This window comes from Alligator sinensis, unplaced genomic scaffold (assembly GCF_000455745.1).
Source record: "Alligator sinensis unplaced genomic scaffold, ASM45574v1 scaffold569_1, whole genome shotgun sequence".
Classification (NCBI taxonomy): domain Eukaryota; kingdom Metazoa; phylum Chordata; order Crocodylia; family Alligatoridae; genus Alligator; species Alligator sinensis.
Genome location: NW_005841914.1, coordinates 760,368 through 763,971, shown reverse-complemented (window position 1 = coordinate 763,971; position 3,604 = coordinate 760,368).

Sequence of the window (3,604 nt, the reverse complement as noted above, 5' to 3'; positions counted from 1 at the left end):
TCCTGCTGAGAGAAGGAAATATTGTGGATTAAGTAGCTATGGTATTTGGAAGTAACCCCAGGGCTTAAGAAACAGTTACCAGAATTTATAATACAGCAAGGAAGCGAGGAGGTGTTTTCTTGGGCACTAGCCAGCCAAATCACTTCTTCATCCGTGCACATCAAGGGATTCAAACCAACAAGGGTTTGCAGCGTGGCAGCTAGAGCCAAGTCTGGCCAGCCACACTTCGCAGACTGATTCCAAAAGGCCTATTCTGAAAGACCCCGGTGTGATCAAGCAATTCTGCTGCAATGCAATCGCTTGCACGTTTCACACGTCTGAAAGATTTTAAAAATCGGGATGAAAATGCAAGCCAAGTAGCATGCACATGTCACAACTCAAGCCCCCCCAAATCAGGAGAGATTTTCTTAATTCTGAGTGATATTTGGTCTTGTTCTACCTGGCTTTTTGGCTTTGGGGTACATTCAGATCCCATTTTCAAGCTCTCCTCTGTGACAATGAGGGCAAGAGACTTACTCGGAAGAAACAAGAGCTTTCTGGTATCATCAGATGATATCTGGAGCTGGGGCAGCAAGACTGCAGTACAATAAAAATGCTGGAGTTGGCATTGCTGCCAAACCGGCCGTTACACTGAAAAGACGAGACTGAGGTTTCTCTAACTTTCATTTTGTTTTACAGGAATTAGGGGCTGGCTGAAAATGCACTTGGTTGCACAATGGGATCTATCCGGTCGGGGGGGGGGGGTTTAGCGAGTGCTGAGATACAAATCAATAGCTAATGCCAGCAAAACTAAACAACTCATAACATTCAGCGCAAACTGTATCCACTTACTGTCCTGGCCAGAGTGACATCTGGACCATGCCCCCCCATTTCATTCTTCCCATACACGCTCTTGTTCCTTCCCAGCAGAGAGGGGAGCATTTCATGGTGGCTTCTAGACCTAAAACCCATGCCCAAGAGAGCACTCTGCTCCCCAGTGCCACCAATCCTGTCCAGTTCATTTCTAAACAGATGCTGGTCACCTGTAGCACACCCCTTCCAGACAAGGGCAGCAGACTAGGTGGGCTTCAGGATGCTCCAAAAGAAGTGCCAATAAAGTGCTTCTTCCTCACACTAGAGTTCTGCTAATAAGCAGTGAAGCCAAAACCTGGAATTTATTCCTGATTTAGAAAGCAGCTAATTGTAAATTTGGAGGGGGGCATTTTGGAAAGCGGTTCCTTAAAATAGCACTTCCCTGTCCCACCCTCCCTGAATGCCAAAAGTGGGGTCTGGGAATCCTGCTACGGCAGCAACAAGTCTTGGCACTTGGATCACCAGCGCTGCCCACCCCAGTTTACTGTGGATGCTGCCACTTGCCGCAGGCCCCCAGTGGTTCCCAACCACGGTCTGGTTTTTCGCACAGCGCGTAGGATGCCCTAGACTCTTTACAGACAGAATCACCCTCAACTAGTCTGGACATCCTGTAATTTATGGGATTGGGGGTGAAGCTCTGTGGGGGTAACAGGGCACAGGTGAATGAGAAGCAAGCAGCACTGGCTGAGTTGGAGGGAGGTCTTTGGCTGGTAGATCAGTCCAGTCGGGTTGGGAGATCGCTCAGGATAAGAGCCCTCCTTGCACACCCCATCCTTCCAGACCCTGCTCCTAGCCTTTTGCATCCAACTGCCTGGATCCCTGTACTGTTAAATCCTCTGGTTTCTCTTCAGATCGCATAAATCTTTCGCCTTTTACTGTTAAATCCTAAAAGCAGCAGGGCTAAAGGGGCCCCCAGGACATCATTTAGTCCAACCCTCTGCTCGGGGCAGGATCAGCCCAACCTAAACCGTCCTAGACAAGTGACAAGCGGATGGGATGCCAGACCCCATTAGGTCCATTTCACTAGTTAATTCCAATGAGGTGCTTCAATACTTTCCATGATAAAAACGTCCTTTTAAACTACTCTCCCACCTTGGTAACCCCGTCCCCCAACCTCGGAAATAAAAGGAAGGAGCAGGAGTTCCTTCCCGGAAAGAGTTAAGCCTCGCAGCACAGTTGCTGACAACCACGCAGGGATGGCAGTTCAGGTTGTTCAGTACTTTGCTGTCTCTTGGCTTTAAAAAAAACCCCACCATAGCCAGCGGCAAGATTCCTAGTTAAACAATAGCCCAGCTCCAAGGAACTGGAGATGCTTTGAAAGTAAACCTGGAGATGAGCCTGCTGCAGCCCCAGCACCTACAGCAGCTCAGGTCTGAGCCATGCAGAAGGAAAGTTGAGAGTTGCCTCCTACATGAAAGGGAGGAGAGAAGGGGAGGGAAATCCCTTCAGATGTGGGGCTCGACCATTTTTCTTGCAGTCTAAAAATATATAATTACACGCCGCAGCCGCAGTTTAGGGAATAAAAAACACATGTCCCTGCACGAGAAGAAACTTGTCTGGGTTGAAAGTTTTGCTGCAGCTCGTACAAAAATAAATAGTGAGCGAGGAGTTCCCAGCTTCACTTTCCAGGGACCGAGATCATAGGGAAGGGGGGAATTTATTTTTCTTCTTCTTCCCTTTTGCTGTTTTTGGACCGGTGGGATGTTGAGCAGGTTTATGGCTTTGTCGGTGCACTTGTTACAGGCTGGGAGAGGGGAAAGGGGATGTTGGGAACTGCTGGGGCCTGACAGGATCCACCCACCCCTAGCAATCCAGCCTGGGGGCAGTGCACTGACTATGAGAGTTACACTTAGATTTGCACGCACACACTGGCACATGCACACTCGCACACAGTTGCTCACACATTCTCACAGACTAACACAGATACACACACATACACACTTGCATGAATACTCACACGTGCACATTCACATGGATACTCACACACATACATGCAGACTCATACTCACACTCACTTGCTCACACACACACACTCAGGCTAACACAGATTCACACTGGCATGCATACTCACACATGCACATAGACTCATGGATACTCACACACACGCACACTCATACTCATACTGACTTGCTCACACACACACACTCAGGCTAACAGATTCACACTGACATGCATACTCACACGTGCACATAGACTCACATGGATACACACACACACATGAAGACTCATACTGATACTCACTTGCTCACACACACACTCAGGCTAACAGATTCACACTGACATGCATACTCACACATGCACATAAACTCACGTGTGTGTGTGAGTATCCAGCTAACACACTCAGATTCACACTGACATACACACACATGCATAGACTCCAGCGGATACTCATGCACACACATGTTCACAGTCACACCCAGACTAACACACACAGATTCACACTGACGCACACACACATACACATGCACAGACTCCAGCGGATACTCATGCACACACATGTTCACACAGTCACACACAGACTAACACACTCAGATTCATGCTGACACATCCACAGACACTGAGACTCACATGGATACACACACTCAGATTCACACAGACACACACTTGCTCACACTCACATACACTCAGACTAATACACTCAGATTCACACCGATACACACACACACACACACGCTCAGGCGCACACTCGCACGCGGCGCGGGCAGGGCGGTGCAGGAGCAGGAGCCGGAGCCGGAGCCGGAGCCGGGCCGGG